This window comes from Coenobita brevimanus, chromosome 107, assembly GCF_032717465.1.
Source record: "Coenobita brevimanus isolate Jiangsu-jjx chromosome 107, ASM3271746v2, whole genome shotgun sequence".
Classification (NCBI taxonomy): domain Eukaryota; kingdom Metazoa; phylum Arthropoda; class Malacostraca; order Decapoda; family Coenobitidae; genus Coenobita; species Coenobita brevimanus.
This window is the reverse complement of record NC_137060.1, coordinates 21,634,772-21,655,281: the sequence shown is the minus strand read 5'-3', so window position 1 is coordinate 21,655,281 and position 20,510 is coordinate 21,634,772.

The following is a 20,510-nucleotide window of genomic DNA, read 5'->3' as shown; positions in this document are numbered from 1 at the left end:
TCTCCTCTCCTTTCACTGATCCACCTGGTGAACAAGACTACATCTTTTCTATCCTTAATGACCTAGAGCAGCTTGTATAGCACCCTACCCATATCCCCGATCGCCTTGGTGAGAGCTCCAACGTACTTGACCTCTTCCTTACAACTAATCCTTCTGCTTACACTGTTAATCTTTTCTCTTCGTTGGGCTCCTCCGATCACAACCTTATCACCTTAACCTGTCCTATCATTCCGGTACAGCCTGTGGACCCTCCAAAGAAACGTAGTCTGTTGCACTTTGGAGCTGTGGATTGGGGGGCCCTCAGGCAGTACTTCTCTGATTTTCCCTGGAATGATTATTGCTTCCATGGCCGGGAGCCATCTGAGTGTGCCTTGCGCATTATGGAGGTTATTCTCTCGGGCATCTTTATGTTTCTGCCCGGAATCATGCTAAGTCTGTTCTTTGCTCTGCTAAAAATAATTTCATCCGTGCTAAATGCTCTCAACTCTCCAACTCGAATTCTTCCTGCTCCCTCTGGCACCATGCCAAAAACTTTTCTAACAACTTTACCTCATCATCCTTCCCTCCTCTTATCTACTCTGACAATTCTGTAGCTATTTCTTCCACTGATAAAGCAGATCTCTTCGCTCAGGCTTTCTCCTCCAATTCCACCTTAGATGATTCCAGTGTTGCTCCTCCATCACTTCCTCCCTCTGACTTCCTCATGGCTGACATTAAAATTTCTTCAGCTAATGTATTTTCTGCCATCACAGGCCTCAGTACTAACAAGGCATACAGGCCTGATGGAGTCCCTCCTGTTGTTCTCAAGAACTGTGCTTCTGTGCTTACACACTGCCTTGGCAACCTCTTTCGCTTTTGTCTATCAACTTGTACCTTTCCTTCTTGCTGGAAGTTTGCTCCCATGCAGCCAGTCCCAAAGAAGGGTGACCATTCCCAACCCTCAAATTATCGTCCAATTGCTTTAACATCCTGTATCTCAAAAGTTTTTGAGTCAATTCTTAATCGAAAAATTTTAAATCAACTTTCCTATCACAACCTTCTTTCTGATCATCAGTGTGGGTTCCGTCAGGGACGCTCCACTGGCAATCTTCTCACCTACCTTTCAGACTCCTGGTCATCTTCGTTTCAGGACTTTGGCGAAAGCTTTGCCATTGCACTTGACATCTCCAAGGCTTTCGATCGAGTCTGGCATAAATCTTTAATTTCCAAACTGCCCTCTTACAGTTTCTATCCTTCTATCTGTGCCTACATCTATAGCTTTCTTTCTGGTAGTTCTATAGCTGCTGTTGTAGATGGCCGTTGTTCTTCTCCTAGATCTATCAACAGTGGTGTTCATCAGGGCTCTGTCCTATCATCAACTCTCTTCCTTTTATTCATCAATTACCTTCTAAGCTGTACATCTAACCCTATCCATTCGTACGATGATGACTCCACTCTTCACCTTTCCGTTTGGTTCCCGCAACGTCCATCTCAGCAGTTACTTCAGCAAACAAGGGATAAAGCCATGGCACACCTAATATCTGACTTGGATCGTATCTCTGACCGGGGTAAAAATAATCTTGTTGTTTTTAATGCATCAGAGACTTAGTTCTTACACCTATCAACCTGACAAAATCATCCACAGGTGTACCCACTAATGTTTAATAATACTCATCTTAATCGTGCATCATCCTGGAACATGCTTGGGGTTTCATTCACTCAGGTCTTATCTTGGAAAGATCATATTACATCTCTTGTAAAATCTGCTTCCAAGAGATTAGGTGTGCTAAGCCGACTCCGTTCCTTCTTTACCCCTGCACAATCGTTGACTCTATACACGGGTTTTATCCACTGCTGTATGGAGTACAACTCTCTTGTGTGGGGAGGTTCCCCACATACACCTATTCTCAATAGGGTAGAGTCAAAGGCTTTTCGTCTCATTAACTCTCCTCCTCTTACTGGCTCCCTTCAACCTCTGTCTCATCGCCACACTGTTGTATCTCTATCTCTTTTCGAGAGTGTATGTGAGTGAGGTGGAGGGGGGGAGAGGGAGGGGGAGGCCAAGGATGAGATGGAGGGATGGAGTGGAGAGGTATATGAGAGAGGAGGGGTGTGAGCTAGGAGGAGGGCAGTGAAATGGCAGGGGACAGGGTGACATGAAGGCGATTTATTTGTGGCTACCCCTTACGGAATTAAGACGTCTAGCAATATATAGATAAAGTCAAGAACTGTGCAGGGGCAGAGAAAGTACGGAGTCGACTAACCACACCTAATTTCTTGGAAGCAGATTTTTACAAGAGATGTTATATGCTCTTTCCAAGGTAAGTCCCAAGAGAATGAAACCCCAGGTATGTTTAAGGATGATGCTGGATTAAGCTGAGTATTATTTAACATGAATGGGTATTCCTGTGGAAGATTTTGTCGGGTTGATATGTGTAAGAACTGGATCTTTGATGCATTAAAGTCAGAGACACGAGCCAAGACAGACATTAGATGTGCCATAGCCTCATCCCTTGTTTGTTGAAGTAACTGCTGAGATGGACATTGCGGGAACCGAATAGAAAGGTGAAGGGTGGAAACATCAGCGTATGAGTGAATAGGGTTAGATGTACAGCTTAGGAGGTCACTGGTGAATTAAAGGAAGAGAGTTGGTGATATGACAGAGCTCTGAGGAACACCACTGTTGATAGATCTAGGAGAAGAACGGTGGCTATCTACAATAGCAGCTATTGAACGACCAGAAAGGAAGCTATAGATGTAGGCACATATAGAAGGATAAAAACCGTAAGAGAGCTTTCACCAAAGTCCCGAAAGGAGGATGACCAGGAGTCTGAAAAGTAGTTAAGAAGATCGCCAATGGAGCATCCTTGACGGAACGCATACTGACGATCAGAAAGAAGGTTGTGATAGGAAAGATCCTTTAAAATTCTTCAGTTACAAATAGGCTCGAAAACTTTTGAAACACAGGATGTTAAATCAATTGCGCGACAGGTAGAGGGTTGAGAATGGTCACCCTTCTTTGGGACTGGCTGTACGAGAGCAAACTTCCAGCAAGAAGGAAATGTACAAGTTGATAGACAAAGGCAAAAGAATTTACCTAGGCAGGGTGTAAGCACAGAAGCGCAGTTCTTGAAGACAACAGGAGGGACCCTATCAGGCCCACATGCCTTGATAGTACTGAGGCCAGTGATCGCAGAAACTACATCAGCTGAAGAAATTTTAATGTCAGCCATGAGGAAGTCAGAGGGGGGAAGTGATGGAGGAAGAGCTCTTTGTGGTAAAGCATGAGCTTTTTCTAGTCCCTTTGTCACTTGCAGAAATGAATGGTATAACCCTCACTGGGAACAAGTCTGCTATGGCAGATGTGATAGAAGGCATAGACTGTACTGTGACTATTGAACCTCAAGAATCATCTTCTTCCCTTATCGTCGATGGACAAGCACTGGTGGTATCTCTGGGAAAGCCTGACAAAGCATTGACCTTTGGAGATCTGGCTCAAGCATATGTTAGCACAGTACTGAGAGCAGGCTTAATGTCTCAAGGGATAGATGTTGTGTTCAACAGGTATAGGAAACAGACAATTAAACCTGCTAACATAACACGCCACGTCAAAGCCACTCGACCAGTTGGACGATGTATTGAGGGTTGTAATGTACCTCTTCCAAAAAAACTGAAGTATTATCTGCCATTGGTTGACAGTAAAGCCAATTACAAAAAATTGCTTGTCCTAGGAACTCTCCTCACAGGCACTGAACGATAAAGAATTTGTTGTTGCTGGAGAGTTTAGGAAGGAACTTGAGGTCACGTCAACAGAAAAGACAAATGACTTGAGTGCACTGAGATCCATACACGAAGCTGACACAAAGCAGGTGTTACATGCTATACATAGCCAGGTTGAGAGTGCTGTTGTGTCATCAAGTGACACCGATGCTCTACTGTTTTTGGTTTCAACTTCCCACGCATGCATTGTGATCATCTTCGGATGATAGGCACATCAAAGCAACAGCGTTATATACCAGTTGATGCTGTTTTCAACAGTCTACCGAGAAGTTTGTCCACAACACTGTTACCGGTACCGTTTTGCGCATTAACTGAGTGTGACATCACCTTATATCTTGCAAATCACACCAAACGGTCATCATGGAGGGTCTTCAAAGAGCACCACAAACTGCTGAAGAATCTGGGCATTGGTGAACTTGCAGAGGATATAGTTGAATCTTCAGACGTATTCGTCTGCAGAATATATAATGTGCATGGAAAATACTCAGTTGATTCAGCATTGTATATCTTTTTCTTAAACTCTAGGAAACCAGAAGTAATGCCACTGACAGTGGCACACTTCATTTTCATCTGATACAAGCCATGGCTTGGAGAAATGCTCATCGAACCATACCTTACCTTCCTGCACATGTAAAAATGGGATGGAAAAGCTGTGGTTCCAGACTAAAGCCTGGTTTGATGTCACTGAGACTACTTCCAGAAAGTTGCCTTGAGATGATTTCATGTTCATGAAAAAAGAAAAGAAAAATAAGCAATAATTGATGCTGCAAATGTCGCAAATCAGAGATGAGTGCACACTAGTGTGTGCCTGTCAGCAACAAAGTGTTGACCAGACACCTTGCATGAATTTGATATAGTTTGGCAGGAAAAAAGAAAATGGGTGATATTCCTAACTGTGCCTCATTGGCTTTTTACAAAACAGACCTGTGTTATTATACATTAAATATTAAAAAATATGTATATATTTTTAATAAACTGACAAAAAGATAATTTGGTGGCCATTTTGTTTTTGCAAATTAGAAGGACAAGAACTTAAAATTCGGCTTGAGAACTGGGTTAATCGTATTCAGCATACCCCAGTTATGTTTTAAAAAATGAAGTTTCCAAATGTTATATCAAAATGCACCTAACATTAACATTTCATAGAAATCAGTCTAGTCAATATATTATGTATACGGGGAAATAAGGATGGAGATGACATTTGCCATCATTTTTACCAAATTTTCGTACACCTCATGTACCCTAAATCAGGGTACAGTCGGATGATCCAAGGAGCATAAACCCGTTTAAATATTTAATTTATATGTATATTTTTTCTTTTTATCTATGTAATAATCAGGTTCATAAGTATTTTAACAGGCTTATGCCTCCTACGTAGGATCCTCCAACTGTATCCCAATGATGGTCAGGTGAGGTGCCTTAAAATTTGGTGTAATACATTAACCCGCAGTGTCCCTCTGACATATACATACATCTACACGTTTTGTCACTGTCAGTTCCATTGACATATATAAATGCTCATCAATTGCAAGGTCCCTAATTTGTACAATTTAAAATTTTTGCACATGATTTTTGGTACGTATACACAGGACACCTTCCTCTACAAGATGCCAGGCAGGGACAATACTTTACCCCGCATAACCTCCCCCCCCCCCCGCACGCCACTATCTCGGCAAATCACCTGTTACCAGTGACCTGGCCAGTAAAGACATGTCATGTCACGGTACGAAATTCAGGGCCAGAGTGATTCCCCAATCGATGACAATGTGGAGGACAAAGGTTACATAGCATTAGAGGAAGAAACAGTCAGAAATGATGATCAGGTAATGTCACCAAAAAAGGACAGGTATGTTGATGTGTTTGGTGAAACAGTGCTTATATTGCCTTTATTACTGTGTGAAAACCAATATACTCTCGTACTACATATAAATTCATACCAAATAAATAAATACCGTTTATGAGTGGTGAGGAATAGTTACCCTCCCACAGAACTCGTTTTCTGTGGAGCCAGCCTGATAGAAAACCCAGTAAGGTAAGGGGTACTTGTACCTGTATCGAGTATTTTAAACCTCAGGTGAGCGATTTCTCTATGCATTTTCAATGTTTCTCACCAAAAGCGGAGGTTTGAGCCAAAATTTTTTTTTTCCAAAATTGATCGGTATTGGGGGGAGTCAGTGGTGGGAAATCGGTTGGGACAGGGTGGGTTAAAAGGAAATGAACATAAGTATCATATCCATCAGAATTTTGTCTTATTTAGAAATTAGTGACATGGGTCCTTTGCTGATGTGGTGATTTTATATATATATATATATATATATATATATATATATATATATATATATATAGATATAGATATATATATATATATATATATATATATATATATATATATATATATCATCACGTGCACAAGGGAGGGTGGACTCGAAACAATGAATCACAAAATATGAGAGGAAACAAAAAAAAAAAGCACAATAGTTGGTTTTTGTACAAACACATTTTATTAAATGTACCTAATACACGAGAGCAAAGAGGGGGAAAACAGGTTCAAAATAAAAATTATCAAAAGGGAAATGCACAATGGTATTATACAATACAATCAGTGAGTTAACAAAAGGAGAGGAATATTACACAAACATATCTGATATACATAGGACACCTTAACACATGAACAACGAGAAACTTAGATGCATGGCTTGAAGAACAGTGCCCCCAAAGAATACCATAGTACCCCCGACGACAGGGCAAGCCAAACACAGCTTAGTATGCCCGAAGATGCGCCGACACCCCCACACGGACCCCACGGGGTAGCTGCCACCAGTCACCACCACTCCCGGCAACAGAGACACATGTCAGCCCGGGCCGTGCGCCCCTGTGTCATGCAGCCACCATGCCGCCGCCACCGTAGGAGAAGGACACTACCTTCGCGGAGTGGAATTGCTGAGCCAGCTAGGGGTGGAGTTAGAAAAAACACTTCAGACAGCGCCCCTCTGGTAGAGACGATCTATGGTCACTCCCAAAGTGTTTCGGTAGAGACGATCTATGGTCACTCCCAAAGTGTTTCGGTAGAGACGATCTATGGTTGCTCCCAAAGTGGTCCGGTAGAGACGAGCTATGGTCGCTCCCAAAGTGGTCCAGTAGAGACAATCTATGGTCGCTCCCAAAGTGTTCTGGTAGAGATGATCTATGGTCGCTCCCAAAATGTTCCGGTAGAGACGATCTATGGTCGCTCCCATCCTCGTGAGACGATCTATGGTCGCTCCGAAAGTGCTACGGTAGAGACGATCTATGGTCGCTCTGAAAGTGCTCCGGTAGAGACGATCTATGGTCGCTCCCATCCTCGTGAGACGATCTATGGTCGCTTCGAAAGTGCTCCTGTAGAGACGATCTATGGTCGCTCCGAAAGTGCTCCGGTAGAGACGATCTATGGTCATTCCGAAAGTGCTCCGGTAGAGACAATCTATGGTCGTTCCGAAAGTGCTCCGGTAGAGACGATCTATGGTCGCTCCCATCCTCGTGAGATGATCTATGGTCGCTCCGAAAGTGCTCCGGTAGAGACGATCTATGGTCGCTCCCATCTTTGTGAGACAATCTATGGTCGCTTCGAAAGTGTTCCGGTAGAGATGATCTATGGTCGCTCCCATCCTCATGAGACAATCTATGGTCGCACCCATCCTCGTGAGACGATCTATGGTCGCTCCCATCCTCGTGAGACGATCTATGGTCGCTCCGAGAATGTCTTGGTAGAGACGACCTATTGTCTCTCCCTTCCTCGTGAGATGATCTACTGTCGCTCCGAGGGTGTGCAGAGAGAGGTGAGTGGAGAGACGTCCCCACGGCAGGAGACTAGAGCCAAGGCTTCCTGTCCCAGAGTGACCCAGACAGGCCTCACAGCCTCCCCTGGTCTCTGTTCCCTACGCCTGGCTCTAAAGCAGACGCACCTGACGGACCCCAGTGGAAGTCGCTGCCGCAGCCCTCCCCTGTCAGTGCCCCTAGATGCTGGAGACCGCAGCCCACAGTCTCTCTCAGTTCTCCCCAGGACACACGGGCGTGATCTCTCTACGCCCCCACGACGCCGCGACTTATCACAGAGGTTCCTGGAGCTATTCGGACCCAGTCCCGAGGGCCACACGCCTGAGCCAAGCCCGGAAGCCACAGGAAGCCCAGGACGCAAGAGGACGCCCTTACGAGTTATCCCATGCCCTCTCGGCACGCCTCACATTGGCGGTGCCCCTAGCCCGGCTGGATCGCCGACGACATGTTCCTGCCCATCCCCCTGATGAATACGTGTGATATTGTAGCACGAGTGATTTAGGTTAATTGTGATTTCCCCTAATGTAAGTATTGTGCAGTGATTTCATATAGTGAATATCGGGGTGAATAAGATCACAGTGAGAAGTTAAAGGACGAGAGTGTGGAACAAGATCTGATTGACTATATGTATGAGTGACATCCCTGTTATACAATTAATAAGCCTGTGCTGCCGGGAGATTCCCCTATAAAGACATACCCCCATTACTGTGAAGGAATATTGTGAAACGAAGTATTAATGGTATTCTCTCCCTCCCCCACGCTACCCATAAATCTTGTTTATCACCCTCTCTCCCTCCCATATCTCAAGTAAGTGTAAATCAAGAATAAAATCAATTACCAAAGTCTTTTGGCTAGTGGAAACCATATAAACTTCACGGCTAATATCTGCTGCCCTCCAGTATTACCATAACTTTCCCCTAGCCATCACAAGTCACTCCCCGCACCTCCCCTATCTCCTCCTCATGAGACTCAACCCCTCTCCCGCGCCCCCGTGCGCACCTATATTTACTGCACTTCTGATACACTAGGATTGTTTGTGTTGTCATTACTATCAGAGAAGAAAGTATCCTGCGAGATACACATATCCTAGATAAGGTTTTATATTGCTATATATTGTGCTGTAATATCTGCTGATTTGTCCTGTGTCTGACTGTGGTAATATACATGTAAAGGTTGTTGCCTAGAGTTTTTGTGTCCTGCCTCTCTTTATTGCACTAAGCTCCGGTCTCGAAAGAGGACCCCGCTCCACGTTAGGTGAAATAGGAACGAGAAGTCGAGCCTAATTTCACCTAGCATTACACTGGTGGCCAGCGGTGGTTCTAGACCCGGGCATAAGAGAGAGGTAATCAGGAAATATTTGGCAAAATGGCAACCAAACCGCACGTTCAGTTACCCAAGTTTGACCCCGACCAGTATGATATACACACATATCTGGCAATAATTAAACTCTTCCTGCAGTCACACTACCACTATTGGGTAAAGCGGCGGCGAACATAGCGCCGAAAATCGTCCCAGAACTCACCTGGCAGAACTTTACAAAGTTCACTGTACAAGCCATCACCCCATCATTAGGGAAAGTAGTGGCTCTATCCAAATTGGATAGTTTTGCATTCGACGGGGATTTAGATAATACCCTGGTACAGGCAAGACGCCTGGTTACTGCTGCCTACCCGGAGGCAGATGAGGAAACCCGGGATCAGCATACATTTAATACTCTGCTCAGAGTACTCCCAAGTGTTGTGAAACAATACTTCACTATCCATGGCCCAACAGGAGACATGGATAGAGATATATAGCTGATGCGGCGCCTCCTGACCGCCTGCCCTTCTCCACAACAAATTAACGTTGTTAAGAAATTCCCCGCCCGACCCCCGGCTCCCCCAGCCACACCACGTCCACCTCTGCCTCACACCAGCCCGACCCCGATGCCTAGCCCGCCCAGGGCACACCCCTCCCGTCGGCGCCCCGCCCCGCGAGAAAACCCGAACCTAATTCTTATCAACCCGTGGGAATTCACAGCCTGCAACTCCCGCTGCCCCCTTCATGACATACGGGACCAACTTAAAGCTGCTCACCGCAGAATCACAGCCCCGGGTTCGAGTAAAGTGTCCGCCTTAGAAAGCGAGGCCCCAGGGGACGAGCTGACCCGTGGACGAGCCCCATCCAGGAGAACTAGAGCAGGAACAGGAGAACGAGAGCCCTAGCCAGCTGGATTTTTAGGCCCACCCCCGCACCAACCCACGGTGGCGGGGGCCATCACCCCTAAGTATCGCCCCCCAGTATACCACAAGATGAAAATAAACGGCGTGAAGGCCAGACTACTAGTCGATAAGGGAGCGGCCAGGTCCTTCCTTTACAGCCATTATTTCTCCCGCTATAAATCGCGGTTTCGCCCACTCCGCCCTACTACCACTCACCTTGTGGATGCGGGGGATGGCCCCCTGCCCATCCTTGGGGAAACTCGGGCCCATCGGGTCGACACCCACCAGCCAGTGTCCGCCCAACATCCATTCATCATTTTTTAATCCTCCTGCCGGAGTTATGACGGGTATTTAGGGCTAGACTTGCTCCAAAAACTCGGAGCCACGATCGACTGTCGCCACCGACAACTTCAGTTCGGCCCCCCACCCCGTTCCACCCCAGCCGTTTGCACATGCACGCCGCGGCCCCGGCCGGAGGATTCGCCCTCTTCCTCCCCCCAGTGCCCCCCTTCTCCCCCCCTTTTTCCACCTCCCTCTCCCCCCCCTCCCGTGCCTTTCCACCCCACTCCTGCCCCCTCTTTCCCTGCCACCATCTCCGCTGCCGTTACCATCCCCTCCCACCATGAGGCATGGGTGCCCCTTAACAGGCCCTAAGGTCCATCCATTTTGTTCTCCCCCCTCCTCCCCTCCGGACCCCTTTCTGCCTGCCTTGTGTCCCCCACCTTCCTCCCTCCCCACCACGCCGCCATCCACATCGCCAATCTCGCCCTGTCCCCTCTTACCCTCCCCAAAGGGCTTATCATCGGAGAGATGGAGGAAGCCGAGCCCTGTCCCCCATCCTCCTCCCACCACCCCACCCCTCTACCCTCCATCCCTGACCATCTCTCCAACCAGCAATCAGACACCTTACGCCACCTTCTCCTGGATTTCCAGGATTTGTTTGCGACAGGACCAGTGGATGTAGGGCATACTACGTACCTGTCGCACAAAATCCATACGACAGGTCCACCTATACGACAACCTTCCCGACGCAAGAACCCCCGACAGAGAGAAGAGGAGGACCGCCAGGTGCGCGAAATGGAAGAGGCAGGTGTTATCTCCCCCTCCACCAGCCCGCGGTCCTCCCCCGTCATTCTAGTAAAAAAGAAAGACGGCACGATGCGGTTTTGCATCGACTACCGCCGTGTGAACGATGTCATCATTAAAGATGCCACCCCCCTCCCCCGCATTGACGATTCCCTAGACTCCCTCTACGGGGTGTCTTGGTTTTCTACCCTCGACCTCCAGTCTGGATACTGGCAGGTCCCCGTCCACCTGGGCCATCGAGGCAAGACGGCCTTTTCCACCAGTAATGGCAAACATTACGAATTCAACGTTCTGCCATTCGGCCTCTGCAACGTCCCTGCCACTTTCTCCAGACTAATGGAATCTGTCTTCAGTGGCTTCACTTGGGAAATATGTTTAGCTTATCTTGACGACTTCATTGTTTTTAGCCAGACCTGGGCCGACCACTTGCAGCGCCTCCGTCGAGTTTTCACCAGAATTCGCCAGGCAGGCCTCAAGCTACATCCTTCTAAATGTGTCCTGGCCACTAAGACTGTCTCGTTCCTAGGACATACTATTTCCCAAGCAGGAATTTCCCCAGATCCCGACAAGCTCCGTGCCATAGCGGACATACCACCTCCGCAGGATGTCCACGGTGTCCGCGCCTTCCTGGGACTCACGTCCTATTACCATCGCTTCGTGAAGGGATTCGCGCAGATCGCTAAGCCTCTTCACGACTTGACACGAAAAGGGGAACCTTTCCTCTGGACCGAGGATCGGCGAGCTGCTTTTCAACAGCTAAAAGACAAGTTTGTCTCGGCCCCCATCGTGGCCTTCCCCGACTATGCCCTCCCTTTTCGCCTCTACACGGATGTATCCCTTACCGCGAGAGGCGCCGTCCTAGCCCAGGTACAGGCTGGCCGGGAACACATCATCGCCTGCGCCAGCCACACTCTGAACCCAGCCGAAAAAAATTATGCCGCCACCAAGCGAGAATGCCTCAGCATAATCTGGGCCCTCCAATATTTTAGGGCTTATCTTTCCGGGACCCAAGTCACGATAATCACCGACCACCAATCACTCCAGTGGTTGCGCCAATCAGACTCCCATAACGCCCAACTCGTCCGGTGGCGTGACACCCTCGAGGAGTTTCAGTATGAGATTTCATACAGACCCGGAAAGCTCCATACCAATGCAGATGCCCTCTCCCACCTCCCCATCCACGCGGTACAACCGGACCCAGACCTACTACAACTCTGGCACTACAAGGAACGGCCCCCCTGGATCCCTGCTCACCTATTCCCCAAGCTGTGCCGACAAGGCGACCACCTTCTAACCCCGTCCGGACACATCCTCTTGACCCCCGATGCGGCACGTGACACCCTACGCCACCTACATGCTCACAACGGCATCCACTTGGGCACCAAAAAATTACTACAGGTGTTCAATGATATTTACTGGGCCCCAAATCCCTCCACCCTCGCCAAGGAAATTATCCAGACTTGCCACACCTGCGCGCTTGGGAAAGATATCACCCGGACCGCCGGGCCATCTGGCCATATCACCGCCCACAAGCCATGGCAACTCCTGGCGATCGACGTAGTAGGCCCTCTTCCCCCTAAATCTGGATATAAATATGTGATCACTTTTGTAGACAAGTACTCCAAATTCGTAGTAGCCTGCCCAGCTAAGGAACATCATGCCGTCGCTGTCGCCGATGCCCTGCTCCGACACGTGTTCCCTTACTTTGGCATTCCCCAAGCCATCCATTCCGATAATGCCCCCCGAGTTCTCCGGAAAAGTCTGGGAAGAACTAGCCAGGATTTTCGGGTACAAGATCTCCCACTCCTCACCATACTGGCCACAAGGGAACGCGGTATGTGAATGTAGCCATCGTACCCTTATCAATCAGCTACACACCAGAATTGAGGCTACAAAAGACGACGATTGGCCGGCACATGTAAAAATTGTCCAGTGGGGCATGAATTCGTGCCCCCGAGAAGACGGGGTTTCCCCCCACGAAAGAATCTTTGGCGATACCCCCCTCCTACTACCCCTACGCCTGCACCTGCAACCGCCTGCTTCCGCTCCCACTACAGACCCGCTACACCTGCTAAAAGGGCGGATATACCACCTACAAAAGAACCTAGACCTTGGACCCGACACAGCCACCAACCCTTTCAACCCGGGTGACACAGTCGTCGTCGCCCAACTTCCCACTCCCCACAAGCTCGCCCCCCGTTTCACAGGGCCCCACACAATCACCCAAGTTCCCACCCCATACCAAGTAGTCGTAGACTATCACAGCACTCCCCGTACCCTCCGCAACCATCACGTGCAGCCTTTCCGCACGCCCACCTCCCCCGCTCCGGCCCCACACCCCCAGCCCCCTCCGGCTCCCACACCACCCTCTACAGTCACATATGAGTGCTATGTTTCCTCCTCACCCTCCCACTCCGCCCCCCCTACCATCTCCACGTCCCCGGCCACCACCACCCCCAGCACCTCACCTGACGCCTCCCCCGCCACCCCTCCCTCACCCTCACCCCTTCCTTCCATGGCCTCCCCCTCAACGCCCACTCCCACATCTTCCGCCCACGCCACCACACCCTCACCACAACCCACTACCACCCCCCCTCCCCCACCCACCATCCGTACACCCACTCCGCCAACACCGCGCCCCACCGCGCCCACAACACGCAAAACAACCCACCCATCCCAGACGCCCACTTCTCCCCCCACTCCGACCCTCAAGACCACCACCACCCGCTCGGGCCGCCTCTCACGCCCCCCCGCCCGATAGTTACACACCCCTACACCACCCACCTCTCCACGACTTCACACCGTCAAGCTACATCGGGCCCAAATCCCCTCTACCTGTACTCCCCAGAGACTCAACGCCGCATTACCACGGCACAAAACCCGGCCCTTACCCACAGTATCCAGCATTCAGCCCCCAGCCACACCGACAGCCACACCAAGCAAGATGAGAGTGAAGCAGGCCGTATGGGCACCTACCCTTGGCAGGAACCACAGACTCCGCGGGCCACACCACCTGCTAAACCTCCTCCAGTCTACCACCGCCACCTCCACACTCTTCCTCACCTGCAACCCAGCACAAAAAGAGAACCCCTACTCTGTCGCCTGGCAAACTACGCTGCAACACCTCCAGCCCGTCTACACCACCTTCAACACACAAGCGTTCCACCTCCAGCCACGTGACTTTTTACAGGGGGAGAGTGGTAAAATGTGTGGCTTGAAGAACAGTGCCCCCGAAGAATACCATAGTACCCCCGATGACAGGGCAAGCCAAACACAGCTTAGTATGCCCGAAGATGCTCCGACACCCCCACACGGAACCCACGGGGTAGCCGCCACCAGTCACCACCACTCCCGGCAACAGCGACACATGTCAGCCCGGGCCGTGCGTCCCTGTGTCATGCAGCCATCACGCCGCCGCCACCGTAGGAGAAGGACACTACCTTCGCGGAGTGGAATTGCTGAGCCAGCTAGGGGTGAAGTTAGAAAAAACACTCCAGACGGCGCCCCTCTGGTAGAGACGATCTATGGTCACTCCCAAAGTGTTCCGGTAGAGACGATCTATGGTCACTCCCAAAGTGTTCTGGTAGAGACGATCTATGGTCGCTCCCAAAGTGCTCCGGTAGAGACAATCTATGGTCGCACCCCTCATCGTGAGACGATCTATGGTCGCTCCGAAAGTGCTCCGGTAGAGACGATCTATGGTCGCTCCAAAAGTGCTCCGGTAGAGACGATCTATGGTCGCTCCCATCCTCGTGAGACGATCTATGGTCGCTCCAAAAGTGCTCCGGTAGAGACGATCTATGGTCGCTCCAAAAGTGCTCCGGTAGAGACGATCTATGGTCGCTCCCATCTTCGTGAGACGATCTATGGTCGCTCCGAAAGTGTTCCGGTAGAGATGATCTATGGTCGCTCCCATCCTCGTGAGACGATCTATGGTCGCTCCGAAAGTGCTCTGGTAGAGACGATCTATGGTCGCTCCGAAAGTGCTCTGGTAGAGACGATCTATGGTCGCTCCGAAAGTGCTCTGGTAGAGACGATCTATGGTCACTCCCAAAGTGTTCCGGTAGAGACGATCTATGGTCACTCCCAAAGTGTTCTGGTAGAGACGATCTATGGTCGCTCCCAAAGTGCTCCGGTAGAGACGATCTATGGTCGCTCCCATCATCGTGAGACGATCTATGGTCGCTCCGAAAGTGCTCCGGTAGAGACGATCTATGGTCGCTCCAAAAGTGCTCCGGTAGAGACGAACTATGGTCGCTCCCATCCTCGTGAGACGATCTATGGTCTCTCCAAAAGTGCTCCGGTAGAGACGATCTATGGTCGCTCCCATCTTCGTGAGACGATCTATGGTCGCTCCCATCTTCGTGAGACGATCTATGGTCGCTCCGAAAGTGTTCCGGTAGAGATGATCTATGGTCGCTCCCATCCTCGTGAGACGATCTATGGTCGCTCCGAAAGTGCTCTGGTAGAGACGATCTATGTTCGCTCCGAAAGTGCTCTGGTAGAGACGATCTATGGTCGCTCCGAAAGTGCTCTGGTAGAGACGATCTATGGTCGCTCCGAAAGTGCTCTGGTAGAGACGATCTATGGTCGCTCCCATCCTCGTGAGGCGATCTATGGTCGCTCCGAGAGTGTCTTGGTAGAGACGACCTATTGTCTCTCCCTTCCTCGTGAGATGATCTACTGTCGCTCCGAGGGTGTGCAGAGAGAGGTGAGTGGAGAGACGTCCCCACGGCAGGAGACTAGAGCCCTGGCTTCCTGTCCCAGAGTGACCCAGACAGGCCTCACAGCCTCCCCTGGTCTCTGTTCCCTATGCCTGGCTCTAGAGCAGACGCACCTGACGGACCCCAGTGGAAGTTGCTGCCGCAGCCCTCCCCTGTCGGCGCCCCTAGACGATGGAGACCGCAGCCCACAGTCTCTCTCGGTTCTCCCCAGGACACCCGGGCGTGATCTCTCTACGCCCCCACGACGCCGGGACTTATCACAGAGGTTCCTGGAGCTATTCGGACCCAGTCCCGAGGGCCACACGCCTGAGCCAAGCCCAGAAGCCACAGGAAGCCCAGGACGCAAGAGGATGCCCTTACGAGTTATCCCGTGCCCTCTCGGCACGCCTCGCATTGGCGGTGCCCCTAGCCTGGCAGGATCGCCGACGACATGTTCCTGCCTATCCCCCTGATGAATACGTGTGATATTGTAGCACGAGTGATTTAGGTTAAGTGTGATTTCCCCTAATGTAAGTACTGTGCAGTGATTTCATATAGTGAATATCGGGGTGAATAAGATCACATTGAGAAGTTAAAGGACGAGAGTGTGGAACAAGATATGATTGACTATACGTGTGAGTGACATCCCTATTATACAATTAATAAGCCTGTGCCGCCGGGAGATTCCCCTATAAAGACATACCCCCATTACTGTGAAGGAATATTGTGAAACGAAGTATTAATGGTATTCTCTCCCTCCCCCACGCTGCCCATAAATCTTGTTTATCACCCTCTCTCCCTCCCATATCTCAAGTAAGTGTAAATCAAGAATAAAATCAATTACCAAAGTCTTTTGGCTAGTGGAAACCATATAAACTTCACGGCTAATATCTGCCGCCCTCCAGTATTACCATAACTTTCCCCTAGCCGTCACAAGTCACTCCCCGCACCTCCCCTATCTCCTCCTAGTGAGACTCAACCCCCCTCCCGCGCCCCCGCGCGCGCCTCTATTTACTGCACTTCTGATCCTCTAGGATTGTTTGTGTTGTCATTACTATCAGAGAAGTAAGTATCCTGCGAGATACACATATCCTAGATAAGGTTTTATATTGCTATATATTGTGCTGTAATATCTGCTGATTTGTCCTGTGTCTGACTGTGGTAATATACGTGTAAAGGTTGTTGCCTAGAGTTTTTGTGTCCTGCCTCTATTGCACTAAGCTCCCGTCTCGAAAGAGGACCCCGCTCCACGTTAGGTGAAATAGGAACGAGAAGTCGAGCCTAATTTCACCTAGCATTACAGTACTTAATACACGAGAGCAAAGAGGGGGAAAACAGGTTCAAAATAAAAATTATCAAAAGGGAAATGCGCAATGGTATTATACAATACAATCAGTGAGTTAACAAAAGGAGAGGAATATTACACAAACATATCTGATATACATAGGACACCTTAACACATGAACAACGAGAAACTTAAATCTAAGCTACAGCTCCAGACACTAGTTGGGCAGTAGCGTACTCACAGTTGCATAATATCAGGGATGAGAACAGGACGGCCTGAGAACAGGACGGCGCTTCTTGTGCAGACACTTGACAAAAAAATCTAAACTATTAGGAGTTAAAACTTGAAACTTCCCATATGAATAGGCACTTATGTTGCCTATAATGTGCGTGAACAAGAACGAAATACATATATGTATATGTATACGTATACGCATACGTATACGTATACATATAACGAATCTTTAAATTTCGTAGCAGCATTAATACTCAACCAATTTTCTTCATTTTTTTGCTGTGAATAGTCATTTGATATCTTACCACCTTATGCAAAAGTTCTGTAAAAATTTCCCATACATTATGGAATGTCGCCATGTCATACTTCACGTATGCTGGATGGAATGTAAAATCCAGTTTTTTGGTGACTTGTTTCCCCTACTATCCTTAAATCCTTCATATATACGACAATATCTTAACATAGGTTGCTAGCTCCTATCAGAAGCAATATTCCCTAGTAGTCTCAAGTAAATATGATTGATTTTCGAATTTGTTTTTTTTTTAATAAAATTTATTGAAAGGAGATACGGCCTTTTAAAGTTTTGAAGTGGTTGTATCTGTCTTACTTCTTTCCCGATCTGAATTATTTTTGGCTGTCTTACTCATTGACATAAAGAGATACTGTACCTTAAAAATCAAAATATTCTAATAATAAGCAGTATAAATTTTCTAATAAGTGCCATATAGGAATACTTTCAATACATAGCACAGATGTGGCACCATCCAAAAATTTTGTTTTTGCACCTTTGACATTTTTTTTGTATCAAACCTCACTGCTGGAGGTCCTCAGAGTGCCTGAATCATTGGAAAGATGTTTATTTTAACCAGCAGTGGGTGCCTTCTCTTTCCTCATTAGACGCCCTTCACCATTATGTCTAAGGAGGTACAGCAGTGGCGCACCTCCTGCTTCATACGTCATACTCTCTGCTCGCCTCTTTCTCTCTTCTTCCTGTATAGCCTTGATCCTTTTCTTTTTCCTTTCTTCTTTACATTCCAATTTTCTTTTTGCATTCTTTACTCTCCCTTTGTCTTTTTCCTTCACCACTTTAACTGCATTGTAGCGGTGGTTGTGGTGGTGTTTGTTTATTCTTTCCATGCAGTTCCTCTGAATGTTGTTTTCTTGAATTTTCTCCTATTCCTTCGGTCACCCATAACGAATGTAGTGGTAACACACAAAGGGTGAAAACAACACGAACGGTATAACAAAGCCGGTAAAGCAAGCAAGACTCGGGAAACAGACGAGCGTGCTTACACTCTGAACGTTTGTCTTGCACTGAGTGCGCAGTGCAACCGCGTGGTTGCTCCTTTTGTTCAGGCTAGAGTTGTCAGAGGCTACCACGATCACAACCAGAAAAATAACACTTCTGGTGTGAGAATCCAGTGAAAATTCGCCTTTATTCTCTACAGAAAAATAACACTTCTGGTGTGAGAATCCAGTGAAAATTCTCCTTTATTCTCTACGTACACTTGGTCCATTTACTGCCACCCTCCCCCCCCCCACGTGCTTCAGACCTTTGTCCATTTAAACTCTCATCTGGGCAGTTAAATTTGGCGCTGGAGTGGAAATACTGGTCGGGTAATATGTAACGATAGTTTAGGGACATTTTGAGATAGGTTTTGTAATATGTGATTTTTATGACCCCATGACCCCACCAAGGGGTAGCATACCCACTTAAGGTGCCCCTGGACTAATCCACTTAAGTCTATTTTGACAGCTCTCCTGCTTTGTTTCGAACTCTTGTGGTCCCAGGGGCCCTGATCTAGCCTTGTCCCCCTTTGATCAGAAATGCCATGGAATGCTGTGGCCCAGGTTCTTTTTTATGAGAAGATCCTCCCTAATTCCGTGGACTCCACCAATTACAGATGATAGCGCCACTAGGACTTTCCACCTACTCATATTGCTTGGGACTGAATAAGAGTGCCGAGAGCAGGCTTTACACACACACACACACACACACACACACACACACACACATACTCTCTTCCCACGACACTTGGTTCACATACACACAGTCACATCTCGGTGACTCTTGTAAACACTCCTTTTACAACTCTTGTTTACACTTAGTACATCCTTACAGTCCACACTAAAAGTAGCCTTCACATGACTTCCACCTATAAATGTGACCACTCTCCAACCTCAGTTAATCCGTCGTAATCCCATAATGACACTAGCTGGATTAATCCTGGGACTGTCACTCTGCTTCTCCTTGCTTTATTCTCTCTGTCAATGTTTCTTCCATTTCCTGTATTCAAGACAGTTCAACTGCCGCTACACTATATATATATATATATATATATATATATATATATATATATATATATATATATATATATATATATGAGAAAAAGGTAGAGTATAAGAGAGAAGTGGAGGAACGATTGGGCAAATATGAACTGGAGCAGATGGGAGACGTGGAAGAGGTGTGTAGGATATTTACAGAAGAAATATGTGCAGCCTGTGATGTGGTGTGTAGAAGAAAGAGAAGACAGAGGGGGTGCAAGGAACAGCTTGGTGGACTGAAGAGGTGAGACAAGCTGTGGCACAAAAGAAGACAGCATACAATGAAGGGATGAGAAAGGGGCGTGGAAGAAGTTGAGAGGCGGAAGAGAGAGATATATGTAGAAAGAAAGAGAGAGGTGAAAAGATTAGTAAGAGAGAGTAAGAAGAGAGTGGATGAGGAATTTGGAAGGAATTTGAGTGTAAAGTGGAGGGACTGTAAGAAAATGTTCTGGAAAGAGGTGAAAAGAGTAAGACAGGGTGGAAGTGAAGTTAGCAGGGGAGTGAAAGATAAAAATGGTAGATTACTAGTGGAGAAGGGAGAAAAAGTGAGCAGATGGAGAGAACACTTTAAGGAATTGTTGAACATAGAGGATGGAAGTAATGCGAGTATAAGTGGTTGGGGCATGGCTGGGAGAAGGGGGGAGGTGAGAAGACGGGAAGAAATCAGTAGGATAGAAGCTGTGGAAGCAATGAAGAAAGTTAAATCTGGGAAAGCCCCAGGAATTGATGGAGTGTGTGGTGAAATGCTGAAGCATGGGGGAGAGATGGTAGTAGAATGGATGTGGAAGATGTGCAGATTAGCCTGGGAGGAAAGTAGAGTCCCCGAGGATTGGAAGTCAGGTATAATTATTCCCTTGTACAAAGGAAAAGGGGAAAAAGAAGTGTGTGGTAATCATAGGGGCATTTGTCTTCTTAGTATAATAGGAAAAGTGTATGGTAGGATACTTATTGACAGAGTTAGAGAAAGAACAGAGAAATTAGTTGGAGAAGAACAGGGAGGCTTTAGGAAGGGAAGAGGTTGTGTAGATCAGATATTCATTCTTAGATCTCTAGTGGAAAAGTTTCTAGAGAAGGGAAAGAAGTTGTATGCGGCTTTCATGGATT